At 43.4% G+C, this 17933-nt stretch overlaps 1 long non-coding RNA gene across 1 annotated transcript; it reads left to right on the forward strand.

Moving 5' to 3' along the window:
• Positions 1–15491: 15491 nt before the first annotated feature.
• On the forward strand, positions 15492–17697 carry LOC309856623. The gene is made up of 3 exons (XR_014307297.1): positions 15492–15708; positions 16369–16476; positions 17309–17697. It is a non-coding gene; the product is annotated as an uncharacterized lncRNA (long non-coding RNA).
• Positions 17698–17933: the final 236 nt, after the last annotated feature.

Raw genomic sequence — 17933 nt, forward strand, 5'->3', positions numbered from 1 at the left:
ATTTAGAAGAAATGATGGTTGAAATTAACTAAAGCTCCAGGTGCTAGGATCTACAGATACTCCATCTGTGGAAAAAAAAAAAAAAAGGCATAAATAAGCCTCATGCTAGAACTTCACTGCATGGCTTACAAATGTTGCCATTGATCTGAAAGGGTATGAGGCCAGTGCACCCTCACTGTTGATCCTGTAACTAGAGCACTCATGAGCCCTGTGTGCCAGTTTGCTGCCAGAGCATTGGTTGGCTGACCGGCTGCTTGACTGGTGGTATTAGGGCTTTCAGCTGGTGGGGTGGACAGGCTGACTGAGCTTCCTTGGCTGAATTTCTGCATCGCTCCCTGAGGATGCTGTCATTGCCGACAGTAATGAGTCTCTGCACTCAGAAGACTTGGAAACAAGCCATGATTTCTGGCCTGACACAAACTACAGCTGCAGTGGGGAGGCTGGGAGAAGTCAGGTTTATAAAGCTCTAGGGTGGTGTACAAGCTTGTGCATTTTGGGAACACAACAGTCACCTGATCAACAGTCCTTCTTATGCATTCTGCTTTACTTTCCAAAGTGCTTCTCACACCTGTGATCTTCTCTGACCCTCACAGCATCCCCTGAATGGATGAAGGGCAGGATTGCATATGCCCATTTTACAGATATGGAAACAGCCTAGGAATGATAGTGTGACTTGGCCAAGGCCACGCAGGTAGGAGGTATGAGAGCCAGGCTTGGGATCCTATGGCAAAGGGCAAGATTTTTTTTTTTTTCATGATCTAGAAACAGTGGTTTTTATCCTTTGTCCAAATGGTGGTCATTCCAGGGTGCGATGCCAAGAAGTGAGCCAGGTTCTTGGGAATACAGCAGGTCTATCTCCCCCAGAGTTCTTAGCACTTCAGAGGATGGCCAGACCCCAGGAAGACACCCACAGGTTTAGCTGTCTTATTCTGTAGAGGTCAGAGTGGAATCTCAGAATGGCTGAGCCACTCATTGAGGCTCAACGGCAAGTCCCCAGGACAACGGAGGCACCCCTACTCAACTCCCCTTCACACTGCTGTTTTCATAAAAGCCTCTCTGGCCTCTGACTTCCCAGAATCAAAGAAAACAAGACAATGGCAGCTTTGGGGGCTGGGTAGAGCACAGGCCCTAACTCCACTAGGATGCTATGGATCAGCTGGACAGGTCACCATCAAAGACAGCCTTTATGAAGAAGGTGACGCCCCATCAGTAGCACAGTTTTGTGAGTTTCTCTAACCTCAAGCGCGTGGAGTTACATTGATTAGAACCAGTTGGGAAATGAATTACTGAAGCTGATCTATAAAGAAATTCAATCTGGAGATGGAGCAAACTGCCATCAGGATTCCTTATTAGGCACTCCGCACCACATGCCAGATAAAGCAAACAAACAGGCACACACAAAGGGCAAACTTTTCCGTGGGATGAAAATGACACTGTGATTGGGGAGTACAGGGCCAGCTAATACCACTGTAATTGACCATTTTTTAATAACCAACAAATCGATCCCTCCCTAACAGGGCTTCCAAGAAGCGAGAATAGGAAGGGCTATATTAACAAAGAGGAATGGAAATGAAATTAAGCCCCCGGTGTGACTTTTTCAGTAGCAGTAAGTTGGGAGTATGATTCTGTCAGAAACCGCATTCTACAGAGAATCCAAAATGGTTACCTCATTTAATTAGGAGGAGAAAAGTGTGTGGGGAGAGACAGAGTCTTCTGGGGAGTGGGAAGCCAGCAAAGATATTGAACCTTCCATTTCAAAAATTGCTTAGCAAAAGCAATTTTAATTGCTGCCTTTGTTATAAAAGATTAAAGGTAGTTATGTCCCCGTGTACCTCACTTTAAACAATCGATATGTTCCTGAATAGTTATGTGCAAATCAAATTTTTGTAAATCAAATCCAATTTTAAATGCCTTTGGAGAGCTTGCCGTTTCGAGGAACCTCTCTGGTGAATCCTTCTGTAAGGTCTAAACCATCCCCTAATTTATTGGGCTGATAGGTTTGAAATTTTTTTAGACTCTAATAAATCAGACCAATAGAATTTTACCCGCTCTCCCATATTTGGAAGAAAGGGTTTGAAAATAGAATGGAAATAAGATGACTTAAAGCTAATGGTGCCTCCCATGATGGGTTAAGTTAGTAATGCTAAGGTTACCTCTTGTATCTTCCATGTTCCAACTATGACACTGAGCAATGATGACTAGCACTTAGCATTAGGACAATGAGACTCTCAGAAAGAATCAAAAATGGTTCCTTGAAGAGCTTTAAGCATTATCTAGTCTTACCTTCAGAACAGAAATTTCTCTTTACAGCATTCCAGAATGAAGACTATTTAAGATCTGCTGAGACACTGTTTGAATGGACTGTGATAGTCATTCATAAGTTTATGTGTTAACAATTTTTTAATTTAAATTCAATTAGCTAAATAAATAAATAAATAAGTCCAATTAGCCAACACATAGTACATTGTTAGTTTCAGATGTAGGGTTCAATAATTCATCAGTTGCATATTACACCCAGTGCTCATCACATCACGTGCCCTCCTGCATGCCCATCACCCAGTTACCCCACCCCCCACCTACCTCCCCTCCAGCAGCCCTCAGTTTGTTTCCTATAGCTAAGAGCTCCTCATGGTTTTTCTCCCTCTCTCTGATGACTTCCCATTCTGTTTTCCCTTCCTTCCCTTGTGGTCTTCTGTGCTATTTCTTATATTCTACATATGAGTGGAACATATGATAATTGTCTTCCTCTGATTGACTTATTTTGCTCAGCATAACACACTCCAGTTCCAGCCACATCAAAGTAAATGGTAAGTATTTATTCTTTCTGTTGGCTGAGTAATATTCTTGGATAAAGAAGATGTGGTATAGGGGCAGCTGGGTAGCTTAGTCAGTTTAGTGTGTGCCTTCGGTTCAGGTCATAATTTCAGGGTCCTGAGATCAAGCCCTGCATCAGGCTCCCTGATCAGTGGGGAGTCTGCTTCTTCCTCTTCTACTGCTCCTCCCCCAACTCATGCACTCGCTCTCTCTCTCACTTTCTCTTCTCTCTCTCTGATAAATAAATAGAATCTTCAAGAAGAAGAAGAAGAAGAAGAAGAAGAAGAAGAAGAAGAAGAAGAAGAAGAAGAAGAAGAAGAAGAAGAAGAGGAAGAGGAAGAAGGAGAAGAAGAAGAAGAAGGAGAAGAAGTAGTAGTGGTGGTATATTCATCACCTATTTAATAAGCATTAACTATGTGAAGATGTGAAGAACTAGGGTCTGGGGAGATGGGAAGAAAACCCAGATAGAGCATTCAACTCTTACAGAATTTATTTTCCTGGGAGAGCAGATATGAAATACACAGTAGCACAAATAATTGAGGCATTATGGCTCTGATCAACACTGTGAAGAGTAAATGTAGTATACTGGAAGTGGTCAAGAAAAATTGACCTGAGGAAGTTGCATTGAATCTAAGACCTGGAGGATTAATAGGGGCGGAGGCAAAAGGAAGGACCAGCAGGCACTATGTGTGGAATCGACACACTCCACCTTGTGGTTTGAAAAGAACGCTCTGGCTACAATGTGAAAAACACACCAGAGCAGGGCAAAAATGGAAACAGAGAGACCTGTGGTCAGTCTAAAAGAGGCTGGGGGCTTGGGCCAAGGTGCTAGAAGTAGGAAAGAGGACAAATGATCTTGCTCCCAACAAATTAAAGGGAGCAAGATCTATAGGACAGGGTAGCTGACCGTGTCACAGAATCAAGCAAGGCAAAGAGCCAGGGAGAGTCAGGGTCAACCTCTGCATTTCTGGATTGGGCAAATGGAAAGGTAGCGATGCCACCTACTGAAAACAAGAGCACTGATGGAAGAGCAGTGTGGGGACAAGAGATTTGGTGCAATGAATTCCGGGCATGTTAAGCTAGAGGTGACATCAGTGGAGATGTCAAACAGGCAATTTAGAAACTGAGTCTAAGACTCAATGACTTGTATCAATGTGGCAGATTTTGATCACCCCACAGCAATGCCAGCACATCACAGCCTCTTCGGTACTAGCTGGGGCATCCAAAGACACAGCTTCAATTTCTAGGGAAAGGAAGGCCCAAAGGAATGGATATACAAGTCCAGCAGCCAAAAGTATAACTGGAACATATAAGCTAGACCTAGACAAGAATTGAGTGGTGAGAATGGGGAGCCAGATCATAGGAATGCAGCAGGGATTCACTTGTTGATGTTACCACTAAATATGACTGGTTTTGGATCACTGAGGCAAAGAAAGCCAGGAGAGTCCCTTGACCTGCATTGCAATGTGGCAATGTGGCAATGTAGGAGGCAATGTGGCATCAAGCTCAGAGCTCAGGAGGAAACGTCCACAAACTGTCTGAACCCAAGTCTATGTTGTCACCCTAAAGAGGCATTCACCATGCCAGGCAGGTATGACATTTGATAGACCCTCTCACACTCCCCATGTTAGGCATCAAAGGGGCCTTTGTCTAGAGACATTAGAAAAGGGAACTGGAGCTGAGTTTTGTCTTGTGAATCATCTCCCCATATTCAACTGTTTATATTTTGGTGTATCTTCTGGTAGTCTAATCTCCTTCTTGATAGACTCAAGTCTAAGTCAACAGCTCATCAGAGAGGAATCTTAATAGTAGCCCATCTCTTCCAGGAGCCTGTGATGCAACTCTACCTAAAAATAGCTTAAACTATTGGGCTGGGATTAGGTATCACCCCACAGGAAATGAGAGTCAGTCCTGGGGCTGCATCCTTTGGGAGAGAAGTGCTCTACTTCCTCCAGACTGCCAGTGTGACAGAGCTCAAGCCCAAACTGCTAGTGGGTACCTTTGCCATCACATTAGGAAATGGTGCCTGACAGGGAAACCAACACAGAGAAAAGCAAAGACCAAGCCATGGAGCTGAAGGAAAGCGAAGAGCCAATGAAGAGAGGCCTATATATGGTGACATCCTTTGATGCCCTTGATATAACTGTTTCTGGAGGGCCTCTACTCTTGGCTTCTAGTTTACATAGACTTATATATTATATTTTCTGTCTAAACAAGTTTGGGTAAGAAATTTTGTCACTCAAAACTGAAAAAACTTCTGCCCAATTCCATGCTTGTGATTTGATTACCCTTACTTTAGTGACGTATTTGTCCCTTGGAGTGTTCCTTGTCTGATTTTCAGGGATAGAGTCTGTGGATCATGTGGTCCCATTGAAGCTTAGACGTGGAGGATGGTTGGGTTAGTGTCATTGACCTTCCCAACAAACTGATGAGGAATGGAGAAGAACAATGCAAGGGGAAGTGTGTCATTACAAAATTATGGAAATTGGGGAATGCTGAGCAGATACCCTTACCTAATCATGGTGCCTCTGTCTACAGGAACGTGATTTTTTTTTTTTTTTCAGTGTTCTTCCTCCCTAGAGATGGGAACACCAAGATTATGCTGACTGTTTGAATCAAATGGAACATAGGCCACTACCCAACAATTCAATATTTTTCAGGTACAGAAAGGTCCTCTTTGGGGGAGTTAAGATATGGGGGAAAATGTTTAGGTGACTTTGAAACATCTAAGGCAGACTTTTCGTGTTAGTGATCTGATCACCATAAGAAAAGGGACTCACATGCATTTTCAGAGTCCCTTCAAACTTCCACAACAATCTTAACTGAGCCAAAAATCCAGAAATATATTAGCTGAATATATGAGTTTTGCTAGACCCTCTTAGAACTGTTCCACTGGAGGCCATACTGGCTCTTGAGGCTGGTATCTGGGCTGCATGTTTAGGGCAAGGAAAGTGGTCTATGGCCATCGCTGTGGGGAAAGGAAGGAAGGCAAAGGCCACCAAGCAGCATTAGGCAGAGGAAAGAGGGAAACACCATCTTATAGTCCCAAACTATTGCCCCATTGTGGTCATCCTTTCTACACTGTCCATCATGAAGAATGCAAATAGTAAAATCCATTGTGGAAGAGCAGGCAGTAAAGCCCAGCTCTCCAATGTGTCGTGTCTCCCTTCCTTTCTGTCACTTGTCTTTATCACATCTTACCAGAGCTATTTCTGTCTATAGGGAGTTAGCAGGAAGATCACATATTGTACAGAGAGCGGGTGTTAAATTTATGCAAAGGGAAGGAATGTGTTATGGCAAAAATTATTATTGCATGGCATCTCCCTGGAGGGTTAGTCTCTTGTTAGAGTTTTCAGGACAGCAGCTCTATATCTGTCACATGGCAGAGCCACACTCCTGCCTGACTCCTGCTGTCAGTGCCAAGAGCATTTATGCAGAGTTGTGAAGCAAACCTGCACCTTTAGGAAGCACGATCTGGTCCAACACCAAGTATCTGGTTTCGAAGCCATTTGTGTTCTGAGAGGGGTGAGTCTTCAGCCAGTGATGAGAAAAGACAGGAACAGAAATGTGTAGGATCGACTGGAATTGGGCCATGTTTTGGCATAACAACGTGTCGAACTAGTGGGACATTTTATTGTGCTCTGAGCATTTTAGAAGGTGGTATGTTGTGGGGTAACATCAAGAGTCCATCAGACCTAAAACTGGATCCTGTTTCTACCATTTATTGGCTATGGTTCTTAGGAGGAGTTGGGTGACATCTCTGAGCCTTTGCCTTCCTGACTGTGAAGTGGGGACACTAGTGCCCATGTGCCTGGTGTCACGAGGAGTAAGTGAATTAAAGCATATGCCCAATGGTAGGTGCTAAAGTAATATTCATCTTCTCCTCTCTTTTTATAAGATTAAATTATTAGTTCACTATTTTTCCTAGAAACTCTTTTCCCGGGATAATATGGGTGATATTCACTAGGACTGGAATGACAGATGCTTACTATGCATAACACAGCTTCCTTTCTACTTTTTTTTAGAAGACTTTGTTTATGGATTATGCCACTCTTTCTTAAGGATCCCTCAGGATCCTTCTCAACATAGCCCTCAATGTGGTCATTTGTAAAAAAAAAAAAAAAAATCAGAGTTAACATATAAAGCAAAATATAATTTCCTTCTGCGATCCAAATCACGTCCATAAATTACTCTGTTGATTATCGCACCCAGTATGCACAGATGGTTTTGATATACATTAAATGCACAAATAGACCTCCAGGTGCTTGGAGGACACAGGGATTCTGAAAGATGTGCCAACATATTCTTGTTCTTGCTTCAATGTTGAATCATAGAATTTCTATCTCACTTTTGGACATTTGTGCCCCACGGCATATGTTCTTAAGACTAGAAAGGATTCAGCCTATCCTCAGCTTCTCATATGTGTCTAGGGACTAGAGCTACACGAGGAGGCAGCATGTTCATTAGAGGTGAAGAGGTGAGCTTTATAATCAAACAGCCTCTATGAGAAATCAGCTGTGTGAATTTGGTTAAATTAATTAAACTTTCTGAACCTCAGTTTCCCCATCTGCACATTTTTACATAAGTATAATATCTGTCCCCAGGGAGGATTATGAAATGATACTGGTAAATAGTGGAGCAGACTTACAGTCACCCATTGTTATTATTAATTATAATGATCAATTATAATTATAATTATCATTATTAATTATTATAATAATTATATTTATTATTAGAAGGAACATATTCAGGGAAGGGAGATCCCAAGAGACTCAGAACCATGTCATGGAGGAACAAAGAAGGAATTGGAAATTGGAGAAGCTGGGGAAGAACAGGCTGTGGCATGGGAGCTGTGATACTGTCGCTTAAAATAAGAAATATATATGTGTGGTCTTCTCCCCATTTCTGGCTCACAGCTCCTAAAACCCTTGACTTTCCTGAGAGGTAAATTTGTCTTTTGTTATGTTAAGGAGGTGACTTTCAGAAATCCCTTAGGTAATTTAAGGATGAGGATTGGTTGCCAGGGGAACCAACCCAGAGATTTGAAGATTGGAACTTTCAGTCCCTCTCCCACCCCCAACTCAAGGGAGGGCAGAGGAGCTAGAGATGGAGTTCAATTGACAATGGCCAATGATCTAATCAATCATGCCTATGTAATGAAGCCTCCATAAAAACCCAAAGGAAAGGGATCTGAGAGCTTCTGGGTTGATCAACACATGGAAATTTGGGGTGAATGATGGGCTCTGAGAGACCATGGAAACTCCACACCCTTTTCCCCATGCCTTACCCTATCCATCTCTTCCATCTGGTTTCTCCTGAATTATATCCTTTTTTAACAAGCCTGTAATCTAGTAAATCAAATGTTTCTCTGAGTTCTGTGAGCCACTCTAGCAAATTAATCAAACCTGAGGAGGGGTTTGGGGAACCTGTAATGTACAGCCAGTTGGTCAGAACTACAGGTAACAATCTGGACTTGGAAGAGGAGTCTGAAGTTGGTGGGGTGGGAAGACAGTCTTGTAGGACTGAGCTTTCAACCTGTAGAATCTGATACCATCTCTGGGTAGAGTGTCAGAACTGAGTTGAATTGTAGGACACCTACCTGGTGTCCCAAGAATTACTTGTTGGTGTGGGGAACCCCTCCATACATACTGGAATTGGTACTAAAACCTATTAGTAACTATCTTCAAGTATTTCTAACAGACAGATTTGACTATATGGTATTGATTATATTAGAGTTTCCCAGTATTAGCAATCTTCTCCATAGAAGGATCATACCTTTCAGCCTCTTTGAAAATCAGCTGGGTCATGTGACTTGCTTTGATCAACAAAAGAGAGAGAGGGGGGTGATTGCACACCTGAGCTATAAACCCCGTGTGACTCTTCCATCACACTCTCTCCTTGGCCCCAGAACCAAGACAGAGTAAGCTCCTTCAGCCCTGAAATGAAGAAGAGCAAAGAGCAGAGACTCAGCTCAACTGGAACTGATAGGTACATGAGCAAGAAAAAAAATGTTGTTGTAAACCACTGACATCTGGGAGCCATTTGTTACTGCAGCATAAATTAACCAGGTCAAGACATTTTATTTGTAACCTAAAGAGGTAGAATTAGTAGCAATTGTAGAGGACGAAACATTTCCTTTCAATATAAAAGAGAATTTTTTATCGATAAAAGCTATCTAAAAATAGAGGATTGCCTTGGCTGGTAATGAATCCCTTAATAATGGAAGTATTCAAACAAATTTGAATAATTACTTGTTTTCAATATTACACAGTGTTGAAACAGTCTTCTGAAGGTCAGTAGTTCTTGGTGTTTGGGGGGAAAAAGAGTTCCGGAGTCCAACAGATATCCTTATTCCAGACTTAACCAGAAAGTTTAATACACTGATATTTGCTGTGCCTCTATAAAAACATGTGTTTTCCAAACTTATTTGACCAGAGAATCCTCTTCACTCTTATCTTTCACCTTTTTGAAACATGTTTTAAGAAATACTAGGCTGAAAGCTTTGTGATTGTCATTGGTTTGGACCAGATAGAATTTGAGATTTGTTACAGCACTAAGGGTACCATGACTTTGACATGATTTAAGCCCTCAAGGAGAGTACCAAAGATTTGCTTGCAGCATGGGGGTGCTAGTTAAAATGAAGGGCTTTGTCTTCAGATTGAGTCAATCGGAATGACTCCATTGCTCACTGGTTACAAGGTCTTGAGAAGGTTGTCTAACCCCTCTTGCTCAGGACTTAACTTTCTGGGGATTTATGTCTCATCCACTCTGGAAAGTTCAGTTATATCTCTAAACACTGCCTTTCCCCCAATCCCTCTATATTCTACTTCTACCCACCCTACTGGTTAAATGATAGAGGTTGTCATTCCATGCAATAGGTCTCCTTATGCTTTCTTCATATGTTTCATATCTGGCCTCCAGGGCTCACCTCCTGTGCCTGGATGAGATTGAAACCCAAGCTCACAAACATATGGGCATTTTTCTAGATCTAATACTATCTCCTACCCACTGGGACTGCCACAGTTTGAGATTTTATACTTAACCACCCTGGCTTTCAATTTTCTCTTTGCTTCTGGTACTTGATTTTCTTAACTTGAAAACTAAGCTATGTGCACGTGTTTTTGCTTTTTAAATTATTATACTTCATCTGTCATTTCTATTTGTATGTAGTATGCATGAAGCACAAAGGGTTCTGGATTATTGCAGAATGCCAAGTAGCCAGTGTTTGAATAATGGACACACACACACCCTAGTCTCATCCTCTATAAAACAAATATAGTAGCTTCTACCTCATTGGCCAGTGTGAAGCTAAAATACACAATGAATCTAATGCACTGAACACAATGTCAGCCTTATAGTAAATGCTCAATAAATACAGGGCATCGTTATTGCTATTGTGGAAACAAGACACACACATTTGGAAAAGTAATTATAAATACCTCAGAGAATCCTAGAGGAAAAAAATGATGGATCTGTCTCTTTGGCTAACATTTCCAAACTTTTTACATGAAGACATAGTGGACTCTTGGGAATAGTCATTAACAGAGCTTGAAATTGCCCATCTGCCCTAGGCAACAGAGTCCAGAGTTTCAGGTCAGAGGGAAACGCAGTGGAGTCCACTTCATGAGCTCTTGGGGATGCCTTAGTGGGCTTAGAGTTCTCCTATAGGAACTAGCTAAGATATTTGGACTTATCTCATGATTCGACTTATTGTGTTGAGAGAGGGATACTTTTGAGTCATCATTGTGCTAGGTCCTCCCACCTACACCTCAGGGACTTGATCCTATACTTTGGAGACAGAGACACACCTGCTGATAACAGTTGTAGTAGTAACAATAGCTGAATTTCTCCCATGGGCCAGGCTGTGTTCTAAGCTCTTTTCACACATCATCTGTTCAGTCCTTCTAAGGAACCTGAGTTAGGTACTATGACTATGATACCTGTTTGAGGTTGAGAAAAGTAATTGTAGTGTTGCCATACTGGAAAAGAGTGAAAGAGGAAAGAGTTGGTTTATCCTGTTTAGAAGCTTATTGATGGCTGCAATATTGGTAGTGCGCGATGAAGAGAAATAGGAACAAGTGATGTCAGTGGAGCCATAACTAACCCCAAAGTTGTATTAGCATTAGCCCAGGTAATGCAGAAGGGGGAGGGAGGTGAATTAACTTAAACTGAGCACTTGCTATGAATAAAACATTTTACATATATGCCGTCTACTTAAAACATTTTTAAATCGAATCCCCCCAACAATGAGGTGGGGATTCCTATGTCCTTGCACAGGTAGATGAATTATGGATCAGACAGGTGTTTGCCCCTGATTACCATCAGGAAGGTAGTACATTGGTATCTTGACTGAAGTCTACAAAGTCTGTCCTTTCCAATCTCCTGAGCTCTGAGTCCTTCAGAGGCTTCAGAGGCCTTCTGGCCTCTGTGACTGCAGAGAGAAACTGAAACACCCAAGAGGAGAATGTGCAATGTGCCAGTAGTCTCCCGGAAAAAGGACACTTGAGGGCTTTGGGTCTTAGGAACTTTGCTAGTAACAATCAAATATAGAAAGAAAGAATGTGGTAGCAGAGAGATATCTGGGAGGTCAGATACATGGCAGGGAAGGACTTGTGTTTTCCATAAGAGGCTCTGGAGTTCTAAAGGCCAGTGGGCTTTCCTTCCCATGAGTAGAAAATCCAAACCCTTGCCTGGAGTAGTGGGAGCTAGGTTTCCCAGAATCCCCTTTGCTATGTGGTTCTGGTTCAGAGCTGCACAGAAAGGAAGCTGCGGGTGGAAGAAAAGTAGCTATTACTGTCAGGAGGCTGTTGTGGTCATCCCTGGCAATGAACAAGCATGCAGAAGGCCAGCAACTCCCCATCCATATTTCCTCTGCCACCAACTCTTCTACCAGCTGCTGACCTCAACCCAGGCACTAGGCTGTGACTCCACAGGGACAGTGGTTATAGCAATTTGGCTGCTCCCCAGAGACGGCAGGTCCCAGACACCTCTCCCAAGGTCCCCCTTCAGATTTCCTGGCATGCTCATGATTTGGCTTCCCACAATCTCTGATGGCCCACCTTGCCTGTGCTTCACGGACTGTTTCTCTGGTTCTCTGATTCCCTCCTTCTAGACAACCACTCTCTGGGGCCTCCCACATGTGTATAAGGTCTGAATCCTACAACAAATCCTTATTTCCATGCCACTGGCTGGGGCTCTACTTCCCCGACAGAACCCTGTAAGACACATCTGGCCCACACTACCTCTATTCCACTCTCCCTAGGACACGCCAAGGCCTTTGCCAGTTTAAAGGCTTTCAGGCTGACATCTTGTTACTGAACATTCCTTGGGCTTATCCCATTGAGAGCAAGAAGATGGCGACATGAAGGCAAGAATCTGGCAAGAGAAAGAATGCTTCTTTTCATCCTCCAGATCTCAGGCCAAGTAGCACATCTGCCTGCAGCCCTTCCTAACCCCCTTATCTAAGTTTCTCCTACTTCTTGTCACTGTGTTCTATTTGTTTCCTACCATGGAAGTTCGTTTATGCATTTCTTTGTTTATATGTGCTTTTAAACCATCTGTTTTCACGCACCAGAATGTGAGATCCATGTAGACCTGTGTTGTTGCCCCCTGTATGAATGACTAGCACCAAGTCTGACAGAGTGTAGGGCTCCAAAATCATTGAGAAAATGAACAGACCTGGGCCACTTAACTGACTTCCAGTGTCATGTCATGTTGTTGTCTTGGTCATGCTGATGCTGGTGGTACTACAAATGGGATGGATGAGTCGAATTGGATCAGAACAGTCCACTTTTCTGTGGTTTTCATGGCTTGAGCTCTCAAAACAGAAAGAAAAATAAATTTTTACTGAGAAAGGTAAAGGATTTAAGAGAAAAGAGCTGGACTGTCTGGATGACAGAGGCAAGGCAAATTTGAAGGATGTGGTCACATGTAACAGAGATGTGAGAAGACCCGGGAGCCTGGGTCAAGTGCAAGAACGCAGAAGAGGGAGGGAACCCCCAGGGATCCTGTGGAGGAGAGTGGAATTTGGGAAAGAGAAATGTCCAACAGGGGATGTATCTATTTTCTGAATTTTGCTGAGGGTGGTGCTATGTAAATGCTCTCCATTCTGTAATTGTCAGTTAATCCACATTGCTCACTAATGCTTTGGTACAGTGGATTCTTTGGGGGGAAATGAACAGCTGTTGAAATCTGCAGCCAGGTGGGTAATGAGATAAACTGTGAGACAGTCAGTGTGGTCAGTGGACTTGAAGAATGGGCTTCCAACTGATGTGTGGTTTATACTCCATGATGCTATGGACTGAAGGAAGTTTGGAGAGCTCATGCTGAAACACACTGAGACCTTTCCTCTAACAATACACCAAGAAAGCAAATTCATGAAGGTTACCCACTACCTTCCCAGTCTGAGCACCCTAGATACTCTGAAACCAGAGAAGCCTGAGAGGTGGGAGTCATTAGATTCCATTGGTAGGTGTAAGAACCAGGCTCTTTTTCCTTACCACTGTTATTGGTGCTCACAACTTCTTGGTGGTCCTCCTCAGACTGATGCTTTCGGGAATTTCCAAATGAAAGCTTTGAAATTAGAAGCTGGCAGCCATGTAAAAGGTCTTGCTCTAGATTTTTGATAGATGAGAGACCATCTATAGAGAAAGAGATACCTGGCAGAGATAAAGCAAGGGGACAAGCAAGGCTAATAGCCAGACCAAGGACCAAGACATGTGAGAGAGGCCATCTTGGAGGCTCCAGCCCCAGTCAAGTTACTGAGCCAACAGTAAGTAGAGCAGGGATGAACCATCTCCCTGAGCCTGGCCTGAACTCCTGACCCTCAGAAGCATGGGAAAGAAGCATAGGCATCTTTCATGGTTCTGAGTTCCTTCATATCAACTTGTTTTGCTGTCATTTCCCTCTTGCCCTTTGAGAGGAGGGTTTTGAAAAGTTTACTGGAAATCGAGTGTTCTGTTGAGTCAGAGCCCAGTTAATCAAGAGTTTATAGGTTCCTTCTGATAAGGAGCTTAAGGAAATTGAAATAACAAAAGACCAACTCCAGAGAGTTGACCTAGATTACAGAACCAGCTGCTGGCCAGGGTCTCTCTCCTCTTTTCTCCAGAGGATAATTAGCACTGAAACTTGAGAAGTGCCCTTCACACAAGGATGCCAGGCAAGAACATTCCTCAAGACACCACAGAGGAGGTGGTCTCTAAGGAAGTCCAATTAAAAATGTGTTTGGTTTTAAAAACGGCGGAGATTTAGTCATTAAGATGCCTGTCAGCACTTCTAACTTTGTCTTCATAATGTATTCTTCATCAGGAAGATTGCTCTCAGCATGGAGAACTTCAGGTCACAGGTGACCTTCAGGTGCAGATATCTTGAGATGGATGCTGCATGGTGAGGACCTTCAGGGTAGCAGTTTGAAGCTGGAAGGAAGCCTGTGGAGGTGGCCACCATACAGTGAGAGGAAAATGCAATGACCAAGATGCTTCCATGGGAAGAAGTCTGTTTTTCATAGAATTCAAAATCATGTTTGCTGTGGAAGGAATTTTTGATATTAGTGATTCAGGGAGGCCCCGCCCATCTCTGGCATGAATCCTTAGAGCCCAGCATTGAGAAAGGTTACCATCTGGGCGTGCTAGAAAGACTTCTTTGACTAAACAGCAATGCCTGTCTTTGTAACAAGAGGACAAATGTAAGAATCACCCACATTTGTCTCGTACCAACTCTCTACAAATGTGCAAACTGAAACCCATCTTGTGTAAAGGACTTGCCAAACATCATGAGGGGAATTAGTGGGAGGGTCAGGTCTTGCCTAAAGGACCTCCTCAATGTGTTTGTAAGATTTTTTTCCATTCCCATTCAGCATAGGGTTCCGATTCATGACCCTACACTTATCTGTTAGACTGAGATTGATTTCCCTGGCTTTGATTTATGGCACATTTTAAGAATTTTAGCTCAGAATCTCTCCTCAAGTCCTGGTGCTCAGGGAAGACAGCTTATCCTTACCTCCAAACTTGGTTACGTTCTTCCCTGGCCAGACCCTCACCAGGTTTTTGAAAACGGAATTTGAGCAAGTCTCTATATGAGGTCATTTCACCTACACCCTTCGGTTTAACATTTCTGGAAGCATCCCTCATAATCTCCAGATGAGTGCAAGTATACAAGGTTGGTTGCTTGTCCCTAGCTGCATCTGGTTGGTCACTTATAGGATTCAGAGAGGACCGGAGACTCAGAAGTACTGAAGTTTGCCCTGCCTCAATTCAAGGGCTTGGTTTCTCCTCTGAGACACTGGCTCAGCCATTAGCTGTCCCCCATGAAAGGAGCAGACCGAGAGTGTGAGAACATTAAACTAGTATCTGATTTCTCAGGGACTCCAGGCAGTGTTGGGAGAAGGAAACATTCTTGCCTCCCTTCTAGATTGATCCCTAAACAAGGGAGCAGATCCAACTGACATTTTACCTCTGGGCTGTTGACTTGCTCTCAACCTTTGGGAACCTGCTTCTCATTATAGATGGAAATACTTTGGCTGAGGAGAGGACATCTGTGAGCTGCTGACGTGACAACCTTCCTTAGGAAAAAATAACCTTTCCTCTCACTTGGCTCCTTCCGCTTGCTTGCCTGGTCTCTTGATCTCATTTTAAGCTCTTGCAACATAATTATTTCTCCGTCCTGACACACACTGACACACTCTCACACACAGATGTGCCTACACATGCACACACATTTGGTGTGCTTGCGTATGTAAAGGTGTTATTACGGAGAAGATGCTGGAGCTAGAAATGTCAGAGAATAAAACATCTGTGGTCAGTCTCCATCTCACTACTATTTGATATCTTTGGAACATTTGCCACTGGTGTTTGTGGGCACTGGAACAGGAACTATTAGGACAACTCCTGGCAGACGGTGAGTGAACAATGTGTGTCAGTTTCTATCACCCAGATAAAGGCAGCAGAGTTACTTGGGGGTAGGGCTGGGAAAAGATGTTTCCTTCCTTTCTTGCCCTGTATCTGAGGGAACTTATTATTAGCTCAAACACCCAGATTGGATTAAATAAGCTCTGTTAAGAAAAAAGAAACCAAGGCTTGGGAGTTTCATTACTTGGTTCCAGTTCACACACTTGTGATAAAGCCAGGACTGGTCCAGGTTGTGGGACCCCCATTGGAGTGCTCAACTCACATGAGCCTGCTCAGGACTGAAATGTAATTAATGTGGGCTAAGGTTTACCTGCAGTTAATCATTTTATAATTAATGGTTAATAATTAAGATCCTATGAATGAAGGTTTGATATTAATGCTAAGTGACTAACTGTATTAGCAATTGAGGAAAGAGTTATGAGTGAAATATTTATGGTGATTAAAATTATCCTAGGAACAAGTTGGAGGCTGTTATCAGCCAGTAGCTCTCTGCATTTCCCAGGGCATCTTACCAAAGTTCCATAGAAAAATGGTCAAATAAGTTTGGGAAATACTCTCTTTCCTGGAAATTCCACAACATTCAGCACATTAAAAAATTCTGAGAAATAAGAAGAAAGGGGACTGCTTCTTTCTGTTTCTATTTTCCCAGGAAACCTTCTCTGTGGATGGTACCAGCTGAAGCTGGGGAGAAGTGTTTGAAAGTATTTGTCAAGCAAACTTTGTAACATATCAGTAACAAGTTAGAAGCCCTCACTAGGTAAGTCATCAAACCAGTCTGAGGCAGTCAGGAGCCCCTGCCACTGTGGCTGTGGTTTAAGCTGGGTTCCTTAGATATGAGAGTATTGCAGGATTGGGAGGCATGAGCAGTTTGGGATCTTAGTTCATTTTTGCCTGCATCACCAGAGGGGCTCAACCTTCCGTGATTTGGACCTTGAGATTCTGTGTAAGATTTTCAGCTATTTAATTAACAAATGTTTACTCAATACCCACCACGTGCTAGCCCTCTTCAAGGCACTTGGTATGAAGCAGGGACTAGAGACAGTGAGCTTCTGCCTTCACAGAAGCTGATAGAGAAGGAGGACACAATAGAAAGTAAACATGATAAATAACAATATAACAAAGTATGTTCAAGGAGGATAAGCTCTATAGGAAAAGGAGAAAGAAATAGGATAAGGGATACTGGGAGTGGCAGGCCATCCAGAGGTACTTTTTATATAGGAACTGAGGGGAATCTCCATGAGAAGGTGATGTCTGAGCAGAAGATTGGAGGCGTGAAAGGACAGACCCCACAAATGTGAGAGAAGAGCACTGGGCACATGGCAAGAATAGCCAGTGCAAAGGCCCTGAGGCTCAGTGGAGAGTTCAAGAGAGAGGCCCTAGATGGATCAGATCGGCGAGAGGGGTCAGTGATCAGAGATAAAGTGTGTTTTTACTCCCATGTGGCCTCAAGAGCTTAGCAAAAGAATAAGCATATAGAAGAGGGCATGGAGAGTTTATTGTCACCCATGAAGTATCCATCAGAATCTAAGTAAGAGAAGAGAAATTAGTGATTTTCCACGGAGAGATTTAATGTCACATTAATCACACAGCTGCCAGGAGAGCTGGGAGCATAGAGTCCATGACCGGCAACAGCAGAAGGCCACTCCCACCCCCAAGCTGGTGGGACCAAAGGGACACCAGTGTGATGGATTACAGGGGCTGGACTCACCAGGCAAAACTGGAAGTACAGAAGATCCCTATGGAAAGAGCTAGAACCACAGAGGAGAAGCATCCTGTGCCAGAGACCCGCTCAGGGCTTTTCCCTTCCTTCTGCCCTTCAGTCTCCTGCCAATAGCTTCTCTTAGCCAAATGCTACTTGAACAATATCGCGTCCAGGAGTGAGTTTTTCTCTGAACAGTGCCCAACAGAGTGTTCCAGTGATCTCTTGCTGTAGAACAAACCATCCCCAAATTCTGTGGATGAAAACACACCCATTGTACTTGCTCATTTTTCTTTCACTTGGGCAGAGCCTGACCAGCACAGCCTGGTCAGACTTGCTGAGTCAGCAAGTCACCGTTGGGACAGGATCTGGAAGAGTCACACTGAGCTGGCTCATGAGTACGGCTGGTAGACTGGTGCCTGAAGCCGGCTGGGAGCCCAGCTAACATGGTCTGCCTGGGAGACCTTGGTTCTCCTGCTGGATGTTTTGGTTTTCCTCCTCGAGGCCTCCCTGGG

Source organism: Mustela nivalis (assembly GCF_964662115.1).
Source record: "Mustela nivalis genome assembly, chromosome: 2".
NCBI classification, from domain to species: Eukaryota; Metazoa; Chordata; class Mammalia; order Carnivora; family Mustelidae; genus Mustela; species Mustela nivalis.